At 72.6% G+C, this 18,610-nt stretch overlaps 14 non-coding genes across 14 annotated transcripts; all 14 read right to left on the reverse strand.

Moving 5' to 3' along the window:
* Positions 1-1,053: 1,053 nt before the first annotated feature.
* On the reverse strand, positions 1,054-1,172 carry LOC132594677 (5S ribosomal RNA). The gene has a single exon (XR_009560846.1). It is a non-coding gene; the product is annotated as a 5S ribosomal RNA (ribosomal RNA).
* A 2,696-nt stretch (positions 1,173-3,868) lies between these two features.
* Positions 3,869-3,987, reverse strand: LOC132594678 (5S ribosomal RNA). The gene has a single exon (XR_009560847.1). It is a non-coding gene; the product is annotated as a 5S ribosomal RNA (ribosomal RNA).
* Positions 3,988-4,919: 932 nt separating this feature from the next.
* Positions 4,920-5,038, reverse strand: LOC132594679 (5S ribosomal RNA). Its single transcript, XR_009560848.1, has one exon. It is a non-coding gene; the product is annotated as a 5S ribosomal RNA (ribosomal RNA).
* A 932-nt stretch (positions 5,039-5,970) lies between these two features.
* On the reverse strand, positions 5,971-6,089 carry LOC132594680 (5S ribosomal RNA). The gene has a single exon (XR_009560849.1). It is a non-coding gene; the product is annotated as a 5S ribosomal RNA (ribosomal RNA).
* A 931-nt stretch (positions 6,090-7,020) lies between these two features.
* LOC132594681 (5S ribosomal RNA) lies at positions 7,021-7,139 on the reverse strand. The gene has a single exon (XR_009560850.1). It is a non-coding gene; the product is annotated as a 5S ribosomal RNA (ribosomal RNA).
* Positions 7,140-8,071: 932 nt separating this feature from the next.
* LOC132594683 (5S ribosomal RNA) lies at positions 8,072-8,190 on the reverse strand. Its single transcript, XR_009560852.1, has one exon. It is a non-coding gene; the product is annotated as a 5S ribosomal RNA (ribosomal RNA).
* Positions 8,191-9,122: 932 nt separating this feature from the next.
* Positions 9,123-9,241, reverse strand: LOC132594684 (5S ribosomal RNA). Its single transcript, XR_009560853.1, has one exon. It is a non-coding gene; the product is annotated as a 5S ribosomal RNA (ribosomal RNA).
* Positions 9,242-10,173: 932 nt separating this feature from the next.
* LOC132594685 (5S ribosomal RNA) lies at positions 10,174-10,292 on the reverse strand. Its single transcript, XR_009560854.1, has one exon. It is a non-coding gene; the product is annotated as a 5S ribosomal RNA (ribosomal RNA).
* Positions 10,293-11,224: 932 nt separating this feature from the next.
* LOC132594686 (5S ribosomal RNA) lies at positions 11,225-11,343 on the reverse strand. Its single transcript, XR_009560855.1, has one exon. It is a non-coding gene; the product is annotated as a 5S ribosomal RNA (ribosomal RNA).
* Positions 11,344-12,275: 932 nt separating this feature from the next.
* Positions 12,276-12,394, reverse strand: LOC132594687 (5S ribosomal RNA). The gene has a single exon (XR_009560856.1). It is a non-coding gene; the product is annotated as a 5S ribosomal RNA (ribosomal RNA).
* Positions 12,395-13,326: 932 nt separating this feature from the next.
* LOC132594688 (5S ribosomal RNA) lies at positions 13,327-13,445 on the reverse strand. Its single transcript, XR_009560857.1, has one exon. It is a non-coding gene; the product is annotated as a 5S ribosomal RNA (ribosomal RNA).
* A 2,696-nt stretch (positions 13,446-16,141) lies between these two features.
* On the reverse strand, positions 16,142-16,260 carry LOC132594689 (5S ribosomal RNA). Its single transcript, XR_009560858.1, has one exon. It is a non-coding gene; the product is annotated as a 5S ribosomal RNA (ribosomal RNA).
* A 932-nt stretch (positions 16,261-17,192) lies between these two features.
* On the reverse strand, positions 17,193-17,311 carry LOC132594690 (5S ribosomal RNA). Its single transcript, XR_009560859.1, has one exon. It is a non-coding gene; the product is annotated as a 5S ribosomal RNA (ribosomal RNA).
* Positions 17,312-18,243: 932 nt separating this feature from the next.
* On the reverse strand, positions 18,244-18,362 carry LOC132594691 (5S ribosomal RNA). Its single transcript, XR_009560860.1, has one exon. It is a non-coding gene; the product is annotated as a 5S ribosomal RNA (ribosomal RNA).
* Between the last annotated feature and the right edge of the window lie 248 nt (positions 18,363-18,610).

Raw genomic sequence — 18,610 nt, forward strand, 5'->3', positions numbered from 1 at the left:
TGAAGGGCATGAAGAAGGCTGAGGCTCTGGACTCCAGCCAGGCCTTCAGCAGGCCTCTGAGGCCAAGGTCTTCCTAGTCTCAAGAGGGGCCAAGAGACGCAATGTGTCATTTGAACAAGTGAGTCAGCGGGCGGTGAGCGAATGAATGACCGCTCGAGGGGATGTATGCCGGCCACCGGGCCCTGTTTGACTGTCCAGGCTCAGCTTACCTGACCCTGGTTACCAGGGAATGCCACTCTGGGCCCTCCTTTTCATCCCCCTCCCTCACTGTGACCTCACCACCTGCCCCATTATGACCCAGTCTGGCTCCCAGTTAAAACTGGAGGGCAGAGGGCCCAGGCAGTCCTGGGACCAACGGCCATGGGTGAGCGAAACTACTACCGAGCCGAGCCGTTCACTGGCCCCATCCCCAGGAAATGCCAGGAGCAAGGATACTCAATTCTTCTGATCCCGGTCAGCTTCATCTTGCTCAACGTGGGGATCAACATGGTGACTATGGTCAGGGCAGGATCTGTGCAGCGCGGTTGGGGGAGCCCTGGGGTCTTGAAGGGGCTGAGGTGGGAGGGCTGCTGGGGTGTGACCGGGACAAGGGTTGGATTTCAGGGCTCACCCTGCTCCCGGCCTCCCCCCTCCCCTTCTTGCCTCAACTCTGGAGGCATCTGAAGAGATTCTTGCGGGCACTTTTCAATCGTATTTTCCACAAAGGTGAGTGGGCGCCGGCGTGGGTTCAGGGGATGTGGGCCTGTCCCCTTTCTTCTATCCCTGCTTTGATTCTCAGCCCCTCAGGAACCCAGGCCCTGACCCATCTCGCCTTTCCCCACAGACAAGCAAGCCAGCTGTGTAGGCACCCATCGCATGTGCATGCGCTGCTCCGTGGATCCCAAGAACCTGTGCTCAAGAGTTTCTTCCCACTTCTGCCATCGCCCAAGCTTCCTGCTCGGGCAGGTAAACCCACCTTGACTACTGCCTGCAGCGGGGCTCGGCGGGGGCGGAGCCGGCGGCCCCCCCGCCGCGGGCGAGTAAAGGAGAAGGCGGGCGGAGCGGGAGGCAAAAAGCCTACAGCACCCGGTATTCCCAGGCGGTCTCCCATCCAAGTACTAACCAGGCCCGACCCTGCTTAGCTTCCGAGATCAGACGAGATCGGGCGCGTTCAGGGTGGTATGGCCGTAGACGGGGGCGGGGGGCCGCGGGCGGCCTCTTGAGGCCCAGTTTCGCTGGCGCTGGCGCCTTAACGCCAGCCTGGCGGCCGGCCCGCCCCGGCAGGGCCCCCTCGCCCGCCCAGGCAGGGGCAACGGAGGTCTCGGGTATCGGGCGGCGGCGGAGGGTTTGGCGACCACCTCCCAGCCCAGGGCGGCCGTGACCCAGCAAACCCTTCGGCGCTTGGCGCCCCGCCCAAGATCCCGCACGTCGCTCACAGGGACGTGGCCCCGGAGGCTTCAGGGCCCGGGGCCCGCGGTCCCTTGGGCATCGGCCCTGCCCGCCCACGCGGCCCTAGGCACAGCCCGGCCGCAGCCCAGGCCGGCCCTCCTGCCCGACAGCAGCTGGCCCGAAGCCACCGGGAGCCACCATTGAGTCGCCACGGCCCCTCAGCCCCGGCAAGGCCACCCTTGCCCCCACACCCCCCGCCGAGCTCAGGACCCCGCCCCTGGTGGCCGGCAGGCCCGGGGAAGCGGCCCCTGCCCTCGATCCCGCTCCCGCACCCGGCCGCGGTGACACGCCAGAGGGGCGGGGTGGGGGGGGGCTTTTGACGGAGGGAGCTGTGGAGGGACATACCGGCACACAGGTGGCGGCGCCGGGGCTGGGCGCCGGTGGGGGCGGCCAGGTGCAGGTCGAGGGGCTCGCGGGCCGAAAGGACGGCAACTGGGCCCATGGCGGAGTCTGGGTCTGGAGGGCTCTGAGCCTCCATCCGCTCTGTTGCCTCGGGTCTACCGGCCCGACGCCTGGTAGCGCGACACCCCACCGGCCCACAGACGTAGCCTCCCCAGCTGTGCTCACAGCGAGTCCAACCGCAGCCTGCATCCCTCCACGGGACACTTGGATTACTCCCGCGATCCCCACGAGGTGCGGCACCCGGCGGCCGAATGGGCTGAGATCCTGCCCTTGCGGCGCCCTGTGGCCACCTCCGCCTCCCTCACGGTACTGGCCGAGGCCTTGGACCAGCGGGCCCCGGCTCCCAGCTCAGCGCTGCTCCTCCGCCCCTCTCACCTCCTGCCCGACGTCCAGGCTACCGAGCACCCTCCACCCCCGCCCACCTTCATGCCACTCAGCCGGAACCCGGGAGGCAATGCCAACTACCAGGTGTATGACAGTCTGGTGCTGAAGCGGCAACCGCAGGAGGGCCAAGCGCGGGCCAACTCGCTGCTACCTTCCACCTCGGCCTCCAGGCCCTCTCTGCACGGGAGCCAGACTGGGAAAGTGAACTTACCAGCAGCAAATGGGGGCAGGGGCAGGGGGCGGCAGGGCATGGAGAGAGGAATAAAGAGCGCCAGAGTCCAGGAAACATTGGTGGTCTGTGGCTTGGAAGCGCCACTCCTTCTGCCAGCCTGGGTCCCTGCGCTTGGCTTCCTGCAATAAGAAGCCAGTGTCCCCTTCTTGGCCTGAGGGTCCCTTTGGTTTAGTGGCCACAGTTCTGCCAGCAGGCCCCTCCTGGTCCTATACCATGCACTAAGTACATCTGCAGCTGCAGACTCCAAACCCCTGGTCTCTGGGCACCTCCTCTGTGTCTCAGCTGTCCCTGTCCACAGAGAGCCTCATACAAGAAGTTGCTTCCAAACTGGGAGGTTCCACATCTGGGCAGGTCCAGCTCCAGGCCCAGTGAAGGGCATGAAGAAGGCTGAGGCTCTGGACTCCAGCCAGGCCTTCAGCAGGCCTCTGAGGCCAAGGTCTTCCTAGTCTCAAGAGGGGCCAAGAGACGCAATGTGTCATTTGAACAAGTGAGTCAGCGGGCGGTGAGCGAATGAATGACCGCTCGAGGGGATGTATGCCGGCCACCGGGCCCTGTTTGACTGTCCAGGCTCAGCTTACCTGACCCTGGTTACCAGGGAATGCCACTCTGGGCCCTCCTTTTCATCCCCCTCCCTCACTGTGACCTCACCACCTGCCCCATTATGACCCAGTCTGGCTCCCAGTTAAAACTGGAGGGCAGAGGGCCCAGGCAGTCCTGGGACCAACGGCCATGGGTGAGCGAAACTACTACCGAGCCGAGCCGTTCACTGGCCCCATCCCCAGGAAATGCCAGGAGCAAGGATACTCAATTCTTCTGATCCCGGTCAGCTTCATCTTGCTCAACGTGGGGATCAACATGGTGACTATGGTCAGGGCAGGATCTGTGCAGCGCGGTTGGGGGAGCCCTGGGGTCTTGAAGGGGCTGAGGTGGGAGGGCTGCTGGGGTGTGACCGGGACAAGGGTTGGATTTCAGGGCTCACCCTGCTCCCGGCCTCCCCCCTCCCCTTCTTGCCTCAACTCTGGAGGCATCTGAAGAGATTCTTGCGGGCACTTTTCAATCGTATTTTCCACAAAGGTGAGTGGGCGCCGGCGTGGGTTCAGGGGATGTGGGCCTGTCCCCTTTCTTCTATCCCTGCCTTGATTCTCAGCCCCTCAGGAACCCAGGCCCTGACCCATCTCGCCTTTCCCCACAGACAAGCAAGCCAGCTGTGTAGGCACCCATCGCATGTGCATGCGCTGCTCCGTGGATCCCAAGAACCTGTGCTCAAGAGTTTCTTCCCACTTCTGCCATCGCCCAAGCTTCCTGCTCGGGCAGGTAAACCCACCTTGACTACTGCCTGCAGCGGGGCTCGGCGGGGGCGGAGCCGGCGGCCCCCCCGCCGCGGGCGAGTAAAGGAGAAGGCGGGCGGAGCGGGAGGCAAAAAGCCTACAGCACCCGGTATTCCCAGGCGGTCTCCCATCCAAGTACTAACCAGGCCCGACCCTGCTTAGCTTCCGAGATCAGACGAGATCGGGCGCGTTCAGGGTGGTATGGCCGTAGACGGGGGCGGGGGGCCGCGGGCGGCCTCTTGAGGCCCAGTTTCGCTGGCGCTGGCGCCTTAACGCCAGCCTGGCGGCCGGCCCGCCCCGGCAGGGCCCCCTCGCCCGCCCAGGCAGGGGCAACGGAGGTCTCGGGTATCGGGCGGCGGCGGAGGGTTTGGCGACCACCTCCCAGCCCAGGGCGGCCGTGACCCAGCAAACCCTTCGGCGCTTGGCGCCCCGCCCAAGATCCCGCACGTCGCTCACAGGGACGTGGCCCCGGAGGCTTCAGGGCCCGGGGCCCGCGGTCCCTTGGGCATCGGCCCTGCCCGCCCACGCGGCCCTAGGCGCAGCCCGGCCGCAGCCCGGGCCGGCCCTCCTGCCCGACAGCAGCTGGCCCGAAGCCACCGGGAGCCACCAATGAGTCGCCACGGCCCCTCAGCCCCGGCAAGGCCACCCTTGCCCCCACACCCCCCGCCGAGCTCAGGACCCCGCCCCTGGTGGCCGGCAGGCCCGGGGAAGCGGCCCCTGCCCTCGATCCCGCTCCCGCACCCGGCCGCGGTGACACGCCAGAGGGGCGGGGTGGGGGGGGGCTTTTGTCGGAGGGAGCTGTGGAGGGACACACCGGCACACAGGTGGCGGCGCCGGGGCTGGGCGCCGGTGGGGGCGGCCAGGTGCAGGTCGAGGGGCTCGCGGGCCGAAAGGACGGCAACTGGGCCCGCGGCGGAGTCTGGGTCCGGGCCAGCCACCCCGGGAGCGTCTGGGGTGCGCCTGCCTTCCAGGGCCGCCTTCTGGCCGCCTGGCCGGCCGGGCCGGCGGGGAGCGACCCCGCCGGCGCGCGCCGTGGTGGGAGGGGCCTGAGGAGGTGGGGCCTGCAGCGGGGCCCGGCGGGGGCGGAGCCGGCGGCCCCCGCCGCGGGCGAGTAAAGGAGAAGGCGGGCGGAGCGGGAGGCAAAAAGCCTACAGCACCCGGTATTCCCAGGCGGTCTCCCATCCAAGTACTAACCAGGCCCGACCCTGCTTAGCTTCCGAGATCAGACGAGATCGGGCGCGTTCAGGGTGGTATGGCCGTAGACGGGGGCGGGGGGCCGCGGGCGGCCTCTTGAGGCCCAGTTTCGCTGGCGCTGGCGCCTTAACGCCAGCCTGGCGGCCGGCCCGCCCCGGCAGGGCCCCCTCGCCCGCCCAGGCAGGGGCAACGGAGGTCTCGGGTATCGGGCGGCGGCGGAGGGTTTGGCGACCACCTCCCAGCCCAGGGCGGCCGTGACCCAGCAAACCCTTCGGCGCTTGGCGCCCCGCCCAAGATCCCGCACGTCGCTCACAGGGACGTGGCCCCGGAGGCTTCAGGGCCCGGGGCCCGCGGTCCCTTGGGCATCGGCCCTGCCCGCCCACGCGGCCCTAGGCGCAGCCCGGCCGCAGCCCGGGCCGGCCCTCCTGCCCGACAGCAGCTGGCCCGAAGCCACCGGGAGCCACCATTGAGTCGCCACGGCCCCTCAGCCCCGGCAAGGCCACCCTTGCCCCCACACCCCCCGCCGAGCTCAGGACCCCGCCCCTGGTGGCCGGCAGGCCCGGGGAAGCGGCCCCTGCCCTCGATCCCGCTCCCGCACCCGGCCGCGGTGACACGCCAGAGGGGCGGGGTGGGGGGGGGCTTTTGTCGGAGGGAGCTGTGGAGGGACACACCGGCACACAGGTGGCGGCGCCGGGGCTGGGCGCCGGTGGGGGCGGCCAGGTGCAGGTCGAGGGGCTCGCGGGCCGAAAGGACGGCAACTGGGCCCGCGGCGGAGTCTGGGTCCGGGCCAGCCACCCCGGGAGCGTCTGGGGTGCGCCTGCCTTCCAGGGCCGCCTTCTGGCCGCCTGGCCGGCCGGGCCGGCGGGGAGCGACCCCGCCGGCGCGCGCCGTGGTGGGAGGGGCCTGAGGAGGTGGGGCCTGCAGCGGGGCCCGGCGGGGGCGGAGCCGGCGGCCCCCGCCGCGGGCGAGTAAAGGAGAAGGCGGGCGGAGCGGGAGGCAAAAAGCCTACAGCACCCGGTATTCCCAGGCGGTCTCCCATCCAAGTACTAACCAGGCCCGACCCTGCTTAGCTTCCGAGATCAGACGAGATCGGGCGCGTTCAGGGTGGTATGGCCGTAGACGGGGGCGGGGGGCCGCGGGCGGCCTCTTGAGGCCCAGTTTCGCTGGCGCTGGCGCCTTAACGCCAGCCTGGCGGCCGGCCCGCCCCGGCAGGGCCCCCTCGCCCGCCCAGGCAGGGGCAACGGAGGTCTCGGGTATCGGGCGGCGGCGGAGGGTTTGGCGACCACCTCCCAGCCCAGGGCGGCCGTGACCCAGCAAACCCTTCGGCGCTTGGCGCCCCGCCCAAGATCCCGCACGTCGCTCACAGGGACGTGGCCCCGGAGGCTTCAGGGCCCGGGGCCCGCGGTCCCTTGGGCATCGGCCCTGCCCGCCCACGCGGCCCTAGGCGCAGCCCGGCCGCAGCCCGGGCCGGCCCTCCTGCCCGACAGCAGCTGGCCCGAAGCCACCGGGAGCCACCATTGAGTCGCCACGGCCCCTCAGCCCCGGCAAGGCCACCCTTGCCCCCACACCCCCCGCCGAGCTCAGGACCCCGCCCCTGGTGGCCGGCAGGCCCGGGGAAGCGGCCCCTGCCCTCGATCCCGCTCCCGCACCCGGCCGCGGTGACACGCCAGAGGGGCGGGGTGGGGGGGGGCTTTTGTCAGAGGGAGCTGTGGAGGGACACACCGGCACACAGGTGGCGGCGCCGGGGTTGGGCGCCGGTGGGGGCGGCCAGGTGCAGGTCGAGGGGCTCGCGGGCCGAAAGGACGGCAACTGGGCCCGCGGCGGAGTCTGGGTCCGGGCCAGCCACCCCGGGAGCGTGTGGGGTGCGGCTGCCTTCCAGGGCCGCCTTCTGGCCGCCTGCCCGGCCGGGCCGGCGGGGAGCGACCCCGCCGGCGCGCGCCGTGGTGGGAGGGGCCTGAGGAGGTGGGGCCTGCAGCGGGGCCCGGCGGGGGCGGAGCCGGCGACCCCGCCGCGGGCGAGTAAAGGAGAAGGCGGGCGGAGCGGGAGGCAAAAAGCCTACAGCACCCGGTATTCCCAGGCGGTCTCCCATCCAAGTACTAACCAGGCCCGACCCTGCTTAGCTTCCGAGATCAGACGAGATCGGGCGCGTTCAGGGTGGTATGGCCGTAGACGGGGGCGGGGGGCCGCGGGCGGCCTCTTGAGGCCCAGTTTCGCTGGCGCTGGCGCCTTAACGCCAGCCTGGCGGCCGGCCCGCCCCGGCAGGGCCCCCTCGCCCGCCCAGGCAGGGGCAACGGAGGTCTCGGGTATCGGGCGGCGGCGGAGGGTTTGGCGACCACCTCCCAGCCCAGGGCGGCCGTGACCCAGCAAACCCTTCGGCGCTTGGCGCCCCGCCCAAGATCCCGCACGTCGCTCACAGGGACGTGGCCCCGGAGGCTTCAGGGCCCGGGGCCCGCGGTCCCTTGGGCATCGGCCCTGCCCGCCCACGCGGCCCTAGGCGCAGCCCGGCCGCAGCCCGGGCCGGCCCTCCTGCCCGACAGCAGCTGGCCCGAAGCCACCGGGAGCCACCAATGAGTCGCCACGGCCCCTCAGCCCCGGCAAGGCCACCCTTGCCCCCACACCCCCCGCCGAGCTCAGGACCCCGCCCCTGGTGGCCGGCAGGCCCGGGGAAGCGGCCCCTGCCCTCGATCCCGCTCCCGCACCCGGCCGCGGTGACACGCCAGAGGGGCGGGGTGGGGGGGGGCTTTTGTCGGAGGGAGCTGTGGAGGGACACACCGGCACACAGGTGGCGGCGCCGGGGCTGGGCGCCGGTGGGGGCGGCCAGGTGCAGGTCGAGGGGCTCGCGGGCCGAAAGGACGGCAACTGGGCCCGCGGCGGAGTCTGGGTCCGGGCCAGCCACCCCGGGAGCGTCTGGGGTGCGCCTGCCTTCCAGGGCCGCCTTCTGGCCGCCTGGCCGGCCGGGCCGGCGGGGAGCGACCCCGCCGGCGCGCGCCGTGGTGGGAGGGGCCTGAGGAGGTGGGGCCTGCAGCGGGGCCCGGCGGGGGCGGAGCCGGCGGCCCCCGCCGCGGGCGAGTAAAGGAGAAGGCGGGCGGAGCGGGAGGCAAAAAGCCTACAGCACCCGGTATTCCCAGGCGGTCTCCCATCCAAGTACTAACCAGGCCCGACCCTGCTTAGCTTCCGAGATCAGACGAGATCGGGCGCGTTCAGGGTGGTATGGCCGTAGACGGGGGCGGGGGGCCGCGGGCGGCCTCTTGAGGCCCAGTTTCGCTGGCGCTGGCGCCTTAACGCCAGCCTGGCGGCCGGCCCGCCCCGGCAGGGCCCCCTCGCCCGCCCAGGCAGGGGCAACGGAGGTCTCGGGTATCGGGCGGCGGCGGAGGGTTTGGCGACCACCTCCCAGCCCAGGGCGGCCGTGACCCAGCAAACCCTTCGGCGCTTGGCGCCCCGCCCAAGATCCCGCACGTCGCTCACAGGGACGTGGCCCCGGAGGCTTCAGGGCCCGGGGCCCGCGGTCCCTTGGGCATCGGCCCTGCCCGCCCACGCGGCCCTAGGCGCAGCCCGGCCGCAGCCCGGGCCGGCCCTCCTGCCCGACAGCAGCTGGCCCGAAGCCACCGGGAGCCACCATTGAGTCGCCACGGCCCCTCAGCCCCGGCAAGGCCACCCTTGCCCCCACACCCCCCGCCGAGCTCAGGACCCCGCCCCTGGTGGCCGGCAGGCCCGGGGAAGCGGCCCCTGCCCTCGATCCCGCTCCCGCACCCGGCCGCGGTGACACGCCAGAGGGGCGGGGTGGGGGGGGGCTTTTGTCAGAGGGAGCTGTGGAGGGACACACCGGCACACAGGTGGCGGCGCCGGGGCTGGGCGCCGGTGGGGGCGGCCAGGTGCAGGTCGAGGGGCTCGCGGGCCGAAAGGACGGCAACTGGGCCCGCGGCGGAGTCTGGGTCCGGGCCAGCCACCCCGGGAGCGTCTGGGGTGCGCCTGCCTTCCAGGGCCGCCTTCTGGCCGCCTGGCCGGCCGGGCCGGCGGGGAGCGACCCCGCCGGCGCGCGCCGTGGTGGGAGGGGCCTGAGGAGGTGGGGCCTGCAGCGGGGCCCGGCGGGGGCGGAGCCGGCGGCCCCCGCCGCGGGCGAGTAAAGGAGAAGGCGGGCGGAGCGGGAGGCAAAAAGCCTACAGCACCCGGTATTCCCAGGCGGTCTCCCATCCAAGTACTAACCAGGCCCGACCCTGCTTAGCTTCCGAGATCAGACGAGATCGGGCGCGTTCAGGGTGGTATGGCCGTAGACGGGGGCGGGGGGCCGCGGGCGGCCTCTTGAGGCCCAGTTTCGCTGGCGCTGGCGCCTTAACGCCAGCCTGGCGGCCGGCCCGCCCCGGCAGGGCCCCCTCGCCCGCCCAGGCAGGGGCAACGGAGGTCTCGGGTATCGGGCGGCGGCGGAGGGTTTGGCGACCACCTCCCAGCCCAGGGCGGCCGTGACCCAGCAAACCCTTCGGCGCTTGGCGCCCCGCCCAAGATCCCGCACGTCGCTCACAGGGACGTGGCCCCGGAGGCTTCAGGGCCCGGGGCCCGCGGTCCCTTGGGCATCGGCCCTGCCCGCCCACGCGGCCCTAGGCGCAGCCCGGCCGCAGCCCGGGCCGGCCCTCCTGCCCGACAGCAGCTGGCCCGAAGCCACCGGGAGCCACCATTGAGTCGCCACGGCCCCTCAGCCCCGGCAAGGCCACCCTTGCCCCCACACCCCCCGCCGAGCTCAGGACCCCGCCCCTGGTGGCCGGCAGGCCCGGGGAAGCGGCCCCTGCCCTCGATCCCGCTCCCGCACCCGGCCGCGGTGACACGCCAGAGGGGCGGGGTGGGGGGGGGCTTTTGTCGGAGGGAGCTGTGGAGGGACACACCGGCACACAGGTGGCGGCGCCGGGGCTGGGCGCCGGTGGGGGCGGCCAGGTGCAGGTCGAGGGGCTCGCGGGCCGAAAGGACGGCAACTGGGCCCGCGGCGGAGTCTGGGTCCGGGCCAGCCACCCCGGGAGCGTCTGGGGTGCGCCTGCCTTCCAGGGCCGCCTTCTGGCCGCCTGGCCGGCCGGGCCGGCGGGGAGCGACCCCGCCGGCGCGCGCCGTGGTGGGAGGGGCCTGAGGAGGTGGGGCCTGCAGCGGGGCCCGGCGGGGGCGGAGCCGGCGGCCCCCGCCGCGGGCGAGTAAAGGAGAAGGCGGGCGGAGCGGGAGGCAAAAAGCCTACAGCACCCGGTATTCCCAGGCGGTCTCCCATCCAAGTACTAACCAGGCCCGACCCTGCTTAGCTTCCGAGATCAGACGAGATCGGGCGCGTTCAGGGTGGTATGGCCGTAGACGGGGGCGGGGGGCCGCGGGCGGCCTCTTGAGGCCCAGTTTCGCTGGCGCTGGCGCCTTAACGCCAGCCTGGCGGCCGGCCCGCCCCGGCAGGGCCCCCTCGCCCGCCCAGGCAGGGGCAACGGAGGTCTCGGGTATCGGGCGGCGGCGGAGGGTTTGGCGACCACCTCCCAGCCCAGGGCGGCCGTGACCCAGCAAACCCTTCGGCGCTTGGCGCCCCGCCCAAGATCCCGCACGTCGCTCACAGGGACGTGGCCCCGGAGGCTTCAGGGCCCGGGGCCCGCGGTCCCTTGGGCATCGGCCCTGCCCGCCCACGCGGCCCTAGGCGCAGCCCGGCCGCAGCCCGGGCCGGCCCTCCTGCCCGACAGCAGCTGGCCCGAAGCCACCGGGAGCCACCATTGAGTCGCCACGGCCCCTCAGCCCCGGCAAGGCCACCCTTGCCCCCACACCCCCCGCCGAGCTCAGGACCCCGCCCCTGGTGGCCGGCAGGCCCGGGGAAGCGGCCCCTGCCCTCGATCCCGCTCCCGCACCCGGCCGCGGTGACACGCCAGAGGGGCGGGGTGGGGGGGGGCTTTTGTCGGAGGGAGCTGTGGAGGGACACACCGGCACACAGGTGGCGGCGCCGGGGCTGGGCGCCGGTGGGGGCGGCCAGGTGCAGGTCGAGGGGCTCGCGGGCCGAAAGGACGGCAACTGGGCCCGCGGCGGAGTCTGGGTCCGGGCCAGCCACCCCGGGAGCGTCTGGGGTGCGCCTGCCTTCCAGGGCCGCCTTCTGGCCGCCTGGCCGGCCGGGCCGGCGGGGAGCGACCCCGCCGGCGCGCGCCGTGGTGGGAGGGGCCTGAGGAGGTGGGGCCTGCAGCGGGGCCCGGCGGGGGCGGAGCCGGCGGCCCCCGCCGCGGGCGAGTAAAGGAGAAGGCGGGCGGAGCGGGAGGCAAAAAGCCTACAGCACCCGGTATTCCCAGGCGGTCTCCCATCCAAGTACTAACCAGGCCCGACCCTGCTTAGCTTCCGAGATCAGACGAGATCGGGCGCGTTCAGGGTGGTATGGCCGTAGACGGGGGCGGGGGGCCGCGGGCGGCCTCTTGAGGCCCAGTTTCGCTGGCGCTGGCGCCTTAACGCCAGCCTGGCGGCCGGCCCGCCCCGGCAGGGCCCCCTCGCCCGCCCAGGCAGGGGCAACGGAGGTCTCGGGTATCGGGCGGCGGCGGAGGGTTTGGCGACCACCTCCCAGCCCAGGGCGGCCGTGACCCAGCAAACCCTTCGGCGCTTGGCGCCCCGCCCAAGATCCCGCACGTCGCTCACAGGGACGTGGCCCCGGAGGCTTCAGGGCCCGGGGCCCGCGGTCCCTTGGGCATCGGCCCTGCCCGCCCACGCGGCCCTAGGCGCAGCCCGGCCGCAGCCCGGGCCGGCCCTCCTGCCCGACAGCAGCTGGCCCGAAGCCACCGGGAGCCACCATTGAGTCGCCACGGCCCCTCAGCCCCGGCAAGGCCACCCTTGCCCCCACACCCCCCGCCGAGCTCAGGACCCCGCCCCTGGTGGCCGGCAGGCCCGGGGAAGCGGCCCCTGCCCTCGATCCCGCTCCCGCACCCGGCCGCGGTGACACGCCAGAGGGGCGGGGTGGGGGGGGGCTTTTGTCGGAGGGAGCTGTGGAGGGACACACCGGCACACAGGTGGCGGCGCCGGGGTTGGGCGCCGGTGGGGGCGGCCAGGTGCAGGTCGAGGGGCTCGCGGGCCGAAAGGACGGCAACTGGGCCCGCGGCGGAGTCTGGGTCCGGGCCAGCCACCCCGGGAGCGTCTGGGGTGCGCCTGCCTTCCAGGGCCGCCTTCTGGCCGCCTGGCCGGCCGGGCCGGCGGGGAGCGACCCCGCCGGCGCGCGCCGTGGTGGGAGGGGCCTGAGGAGGTGGGGCCTGCAGCGGGGCCCGGCGGGGGCGGAGCCGGCGGCCCCCGCCGCGGGCGAGTAAAGGAGAAGGCGGGCGGAGCGGGAGGCAAAAAGCCTACAGCACCCGGTATTCCCAGGCGGTCTCCCATCCAAGTACTAACCAGGCCCGACCCTGCTTAGCTTCCGAGATCAGACGAGATCGGGCGCGTTCAGGGTGGTATGGCCGTAGACGGGGGCGGGGGGCCGCGGGCGGCCTCTTGAGGCCCAGTTTCGCTGGCGCTGGCGCCTTAACGCCAGCCTGGCGGCCGGCCCGCCCCGGCAGGGCCCCCTCGCCCGCCCAGGCAGGGGCAACGGAGGTCTCGGGTATCGGGCGGCGGCGGAGGGTTTGGCGACCACCTCCCAGCCCAGGGCGGCCGTGACCCAGCAAACCCTTCGGCGCTTGGCGCCCCGCCCAAGATCCCGCACGTCGCTCACAGGGACGTGGCCCCGGAGGCTTCAGGGCCCGGGGCCCGCGGTCCCTTGGGCATCGGCCCTGCCCGCCCACGCGGCCCTAGGCGCAGCCCGGCCGCAGCCCGGGCCGGCCCTCCTGCCCGACAGCAGCTGGCCCGAAGCCACCGGGAGCCACCATTGAGTCGCCACGGCCCCTCAGCCCCGGCAAGGCCACCCTTGCCCCCACACCCCCCGCCGAGCTCAGGACCCCGCCCCTGGTGGCCGGCAGGCCCGGGGAAGCGGCCCCTGCCCTCGATCCCGCTCCCGCACCCGGCCGCGGTGACACACCAGAGGGGCGGGGTGGGGGGGGGCTTTTGTCGGAGGGAGCTGTGGAGGGACACACCGGCACACAGGTGGCGGCGCCGGGGTTGGGCGCCGGTGGGGGCGGCCAGGTGCAGGTCGAGGGGCTCGCGGGCCGAAAGGACGGCAACTGGGCCCGCGGCGGAGTCTGGGTCCGGGCCAGCCACCCCGGGAGCGTCTGGGGTGCGGCTGCCTTCCAGGGCCGCCTTCTGGCCGCCTGGCCGGCCGGGCCGGCGGGGAGCGACCCCGCCGGCGCGCGCCGTGGTGGGAGGGGCCTGAGGAGGTGGGGCCTGCAGCGGGGCCCGGCGGGGGCGGAGCCGGCGGCCCCCGCCGCGGGCGAGTAAAGGAGAAGGCGGGCGGAGCGGGAGGCAAAAAGCCTACAGCACCCGGTATTCCCAGGCGGTCTCCCATCCAAGTACTAACCAGGCCCGACCCTGCTTAGCTTCCGAGATCAGACGAGATCGGGCGCGTTCAGGGTGGTATGGCCGTAGACGGGGGCGGGGGGCCGCGGGCGGCCTCTTGAGGCCCAGTTTCGCTGGCGCTGGCGCCTTAACGCCAGCCTGGCGGCCGGCCCGCCCCGGCAGGGCCCCCTCGCCCGCCCAGGCAGGGGCAACGGAGGTCTCGGGTATCGGGCGGCGGCGGAGGGTTTGGCGACCACCTCCCAGCCCAGGGCGGCCGTGACCCAGCAAACCCTTCGGCGCTTGGCGCCCCGCCCAAGATCCCGCACGTCGCTCACAGGGACGTGGCCCCGGAGGCTTCAGGGCCCGGGGCCCGCGGTCCCTTGGGCATCGGCCCTGCCCGCCCACGCGGCCCTAGGCGCAGCCCGGCCGCAGCCCGGGCCGGCCCTCCTGCCCGACAGCAGCTGGCCCGAAGCCACCGGGAGACACCATTGAGTCGCCACGGCCCCTCAGCCCCGGCAAGGCCACCCTTGCCCCCACACCCCCCGCCGAGCTCAGGACCCCGCCCCTGGTGGCCGGCAGGCCCGGGGAAGCGGCCCCTGCCCTCGATCCCGCTCCCGCACCCGGCCGCGGTGACACGCCAGAGGGGCGGGGTGGGGGGGGGCTTTTGACGGAGGGAGCTGTGGAGGGACATACCGGCACACAGGTGGCGGCGCCGGGGCTGGGCGCCGGTGGGGGCGGCCAGGTGCAGGTCGAGGGGCTCGCGGGCCGAAAGGACGGCAACTGGGCCCATGGCGGAGTCTGGGTCTGGAGGGCTCTGAGCCTCCATCCGCTCTGTTGCCTCGGGTCTACCGGCCCGACGCCTGGTAGCGCGACACCCCACCGGCCCAGAGACGTAGCCTCCCCAGCTGTGCTCACAGCGAGTCCAACCGCAGCCTGCATCCCTCCACGGGACACTTGGATTACTCCCGCGATCCCCACGAGGTGCGGCACCCGGCGGCCGAATGGGCTGAGATCCTGCCCTTGCGGCGCCCTGTGGCCACCTCCGCCTCCCTCACGGTACTGGCCGAGGCCTCGGACCAGCGGGCCCCGGCTCCCAGCTCAGCGCTGCTCCTCCGCCCCTCTCACCTCCTGCCCGACGTCCAGGCTACCGAGCACCCTCCACCCCCGCCCACCTTCATGCCACTCAGCCGGAACCCGGGAGGCAATGCCAACTACCAGGTGTATGACAGTCTGGTGCTGAAGCGGCAACCGCAGGAGGGCCAAGCGCGGGCCAACTCGCTGCTACCTTCCACCTCGGCCTCCAGGCCCTCTCTGCACGGGAGCCAGACTGGGAAAATGAACTTACCAGCAGCAAGTGGGGGCAGGGGCAGGGGGCGGCAGGGCATGGAGAGAGGAATAAAGAGCGCCAGAGTCCAGGAAACATTGGTGGTCTGTGGCTTGGAAGCGCCACTCCTTCTGCCAGCCTGGGTCCCTGCGCTTGGCTTCCTGCAATAAGAAGCCAGTGTCCCCTTCTTGGCCTGAGGGTCCCTTTGGTTTAGTGGCCACAGTTCTGCCAGCAGGCCCCTCCTGGTCCTATACCATGCACTAAGTACATCTGCAGCTGCAGACTCCAAACCCCTGGTCTCTGGGCACCTCCTCTGTGTCTCAGCTGTCCCTGTCCACAGAGAGCCTCATACAAGAAGTTGCTTCCAAACTGGGAGGTTCCACATCTGGGCAGGTCCAGCTCCAGGCCCAGTGAAGGGCATGAAGAAGGCTGAGGCTCTGGACTCCAGCCAGGCCTTCAGCAGGCCTCTGAGGCCAAGGTCTTCCTAGTCTCAAGAGGGGCCAAGAGACGCAATGTGTCATTTGAACAAGTGAGTCAGCGGGCGGTGAGCGAATGAATGACCGCTCGAGGGGATGTATGCCGGCCACCGGGCCCTGTTTGACTGTCCAGGCTCAGCTTACCTGACCCTGGTTACCAGGGAATGCCACTCTGGGCCCTCCTTTTCATCCCCCTCCCTCACTGTGACCTCACCACCTGCCCCATTATGACCCAGTCTGGCTCCCAGTTAAAACTGGAGGGCAGAGGGCCCAGGCAGTCCTGGGACCAACGGCCATGGGTGAGCGAAACTACTACCGAGCCGAGCCGTTCACTGGCCCCATCCCCAGGAAATGCCAGGAGCAAGGATACTCAATTCTTCTGATCCCGGTCAGCTTCATCTTGCTCAACGTGGGGATCAACATGGTGACTATGGTCAGGGCAGGATCTGTGCAGCGCGGTTGGGGGAGCCCTGGGGTCTTGAAGGGGCTGAGGTGGGAGGGCTGCTGGGGTGTGACCGGGACAAGGGTTGGATTTCAGGGCTCACCCTGCTCCCGGCCTCCCCCCTCCCCTTCTTGCCTCAACTCTGGAGGCATCTGAAGAGATTCTTGCGGGCACTTTTCAATCGTATTTTCCACAAAGGTGAGTGGGCGCCGGCGTGGGTTCAGGGGATGTGGGCCTGTCCCCTTTCTTCTATCCCTGCCTTGATTCTCAGCCCCTCAGGAACCCAGGCCCTGACCCATCTCGCCTTTCCCCACAGACAAGCAAGCCAGCTGTGTAGGCACCCATCGCATGTGCATGCGCTGCTCCGTGGATCCCAAGAACCTGTGCTCAAGAGTTTCTTCCCACTTCTGCCATCGCCCAAGCTTCCTGCTCGGGCAGGTAAACCCACCTTGACTACTGCCTGCAGCGGGGCTCGGCGGGGGCGGAGCCGGCGGCCCCCCCGCCGCGGGCGAGTAAAGGAGAAGGCGGGCGGAGCGGGAGGCAAAAAGCCTACAGCACCCGGTATTCCCAGGCGGTCTCCCATCCAAGTACTAACCAGGCCCGACCCTGCTTAGCTTCCGAGATCAGACGAGATCGGGCGCGTTCAGGGTGGTATGGCCGTAGACGGGGGCGGGGGGCCGCGGGCGGCCTCTTGAGGCCCAGTTTCGCTGGCGCTGGCGCCTTAACGCCAGCCTGGCGGCCGGCCCGCCCCGGCAGGGCCCCCTCGCCCGCCCAGGCAGGGGCAACGGAGGTCTCGGGTATCGGGCGGCGGCGGAGGGTTTGGCGACCACCTCCCAGCCCAGGGCGGCCGTGACCCAGCAAACCCTTCGGCGCTTGGCGCCCCGCCCAAGATCCCGCACGTCGCTCACAGGGACGTGGCCCCGGAGGCTTCAGGGCCCGGGGCCCGCGGTCCCTTGGGCATCGGCCCTGCCCGCCCACGCGGCCCTAGGCGCAGCCCGGCCGCAGCCCGGGCCGGCCCTCCTGCCCGACAGCAGCTGGCCCGAAGCCACCGGGAGCCACCATTGAGTCGCCACGGCCCCTCAGCCCCGGCAAGGCCACCCTTGCCCCCACACCCCCCGCCGAGCTCAGGACCCCGCCCCTGGTGGCCGGCAGGCCCGGGGAAGCGGCCCCTGCCCTCGATCCCGCTCCCGCACCCGGCCGCGGTGACACGCCAGAGGGGCGGGGTGGGGGGGGGCTTTTGTCGGAGGGAGCTGTGGAGGGACACACCGGCACACAGGTGGCGGCGCCGGGGCTGGGCGCCGGTGGGGGCGGCCAGGTGCAGGTCGAGGGGCTCGCGGGCCGAAAGGACGGCAACTGGGCCCGCGGCGGAGTCTGGGTCCGGGCCAGCCACCCCGGGAGCGTCTGGGGTGCGCCTGCCTTCCAGGGCCGCCTTCTGGCCGCCTGGCCGGCCGGGCCGGCGGGGAGCGACCCCGCCGGCGCGCGCCGTGGTGGGAGGGGCCTGAGGAGGTGGGGCCTGCAGCGGGGCCCGGCGGGGGCGGAGCCGGCGGCCCCCGCCGCGGGCGAGTAAAGGAGAAGGCGGGCGGAGCGGGAGGCAAAAAGCCTACAGCACCCGGTATTCCCAGGCGGTCTCCCATCCAAGTACTAACCAGGCCCGACCCTGCTTAGCTTCCGAGATCAGACGAGATCGGGCGCGTTCAGGGTGGTATGGCCGTAGACGGGGGCGGGGGGCCGCGGGCGGCCTCTTGAGGCCCAGTTTCGCTGGCGCTGGCGCCTTAACGCCAGCCTGGCGGCCGGCCCGCCCCGGCAGGGCCCCCTCGCCCGCCCAGGCAGGGGCAACGGAGGTCTCGGGTATCGGGCGGCGGCGGAGGGTTTGGCGACCACCTCCCAGCCCAGGGCGGCCGTGACCCAGCAAACCCTTCGGCGCTTGGCGCCCCGCCCAAGATCCCGCACGTCGCTCACAGGGACGTGGCCCCGGAGGCTTCAGGGCCCGGGGCCCGCGGTCCCTTGGGCATCGGCCCTGCCCGCCCACGCGGCCCTAGGCGCAGCCCGGCCGCAGCCCGGGCCGGCCCTCCTGCCCGACAGCAGCTGGCCCGAAGCCACCGGGAGCCACCATTGAGTCGCCACGGCCCCTCAGCCCCGGCAAGGCCACCCTTGCCCCCACACCCCCCGCCGAGCTCAGGACCCCGCCCCTGGTGGCCGGCAGGCCCGGGGAAGCGGCCCCTGCCCTCGATCCCGCTCCCGCACCCGGCCGCGGTGACACGCCAGAGGGGCGGGGTGGGGGGGGGCTTTTGACGGAGGGAGCTGTGGAGGGACACACCGGCACACAGGTGGCGGCGCCGGGGCTGGGCGCCGGTGGGGGCGGCCAGGTGCAGGTCGAGGGGCTCGCGGGCCGAAAGGACGGCAACTGGGCCCGCGGCGGAGTCTGGGTCCGGGCCAGCCACCCCGGGAGCGTCTGGGGTGCGCCTGCCTTCCAGGGCCGCCTTCTGGCCGCCTGGCCGGCCGGGCCGGCGGGGAGCGACCCCGCCGGCGCGCGCCGTGGTGGGAGGGGCCTGAGGAGGTGGGGCCTGCAGCGGGGCCCGGCGGGGGCGGAGCCGGCGGCCCCCGCCGCGGGCGAGTAAAGGAGAAGGCGGGCGGAGCGGGAGGCAAAAAGCCTACAGCACCCGGTATTCCCAGGCGGTCTCCCATCCAAGTACTAACCAGGCCCGACCCTGCTTAGCTTCCGAGATCAGACGAGATCGGGCGCGTTCAGGGTGGTATGGCCGTAGACGGGGGCGGGGGGCCGCGGGCGGCCTCTTGAGGCCCAGTTTCGCTGGCGCTGGCGCCTTAACGCCAGCCTGGCGGCCGGCCCGCCCCGGCAGGGCCCCCTCGCCCGCCCAGGCAGGGGCAACGGAGGTCTCGGGTATCGGGCGGCGGCGGAGGGTTTGGCGACCACCTCCCAGCCCAGGGCGGCCGTGACCCAGCAAACCCTTCGGCGCTTGGCGCCCCGCCCAAGATCCCGCACGTCGCTCACAGGGA

Source organism: Globicephala melas, unplaced genomic scaffold (genome assembly GCF_963455315.2).
Source record: "Globicephala melas unplaced genomic scaffold, mGloMel1.2 SCAFFOLD_309, whole genome shotgun sequence".
NCBI classification, from domain to species: domain Eukaryota; kingdom Metazoa; phylum Chordata; class Mammalia; order Artiodactyla; family Delphinidae; genus Globicephala; species Globicephala melas.